Source organism: Penaeus monodon, chromosome 23 (assembly GCF_015228065.2).
Source record: "Penaeus monodon isolate SGIC_2016 chromosome 23, NSTDA_Pmon_1, whole genome shotgun sequence".
In the NCBI taxonomy this organism is placed as follows: Eukaryota; Metazoa; Arthropoda; class Malacostraca; order Decapoda; family Penaeidae; genus Penaeus; species Penaeus monodon.
Genome location: NC_051408.1, coordinates 8,183,333 through 8,183,659, shown reverse-complemented (window position 1 = coordinate 8,183,659; position 327 = coordinate 8,183,333).

The window sequence follows — 327 nt, the reverse complement described above, 5'->3', positions numbered from 1 at the left end:
AAATGTTTGAAGGGAGGAAAGTAAAGGACTGAAAAAGGAGAAGGAGGAGGGGAAAGGGAGACAAGAAGAAGAATGGAAGGGGTAGAAAGGATGGGGGGGGAATAAAAGTGGGGGAGAAAAGAGAGGGGAGAGCGAGTAGTTGCCGTAATCTGGAACGGTTATTAAGTGTTCATTTTGATATGCGTTTAGCCGAGGGTTTTGTTCACGACAGGAGAAAGCCTCGGTGGAAAATGATATCTTCATAAAAACAGATGCCTGTGCGATTTGTTTTCATTAGTCGAGTTAGAGCAATGCAAACAAACAAATAAAGCGTGGCGATTCCTAAGT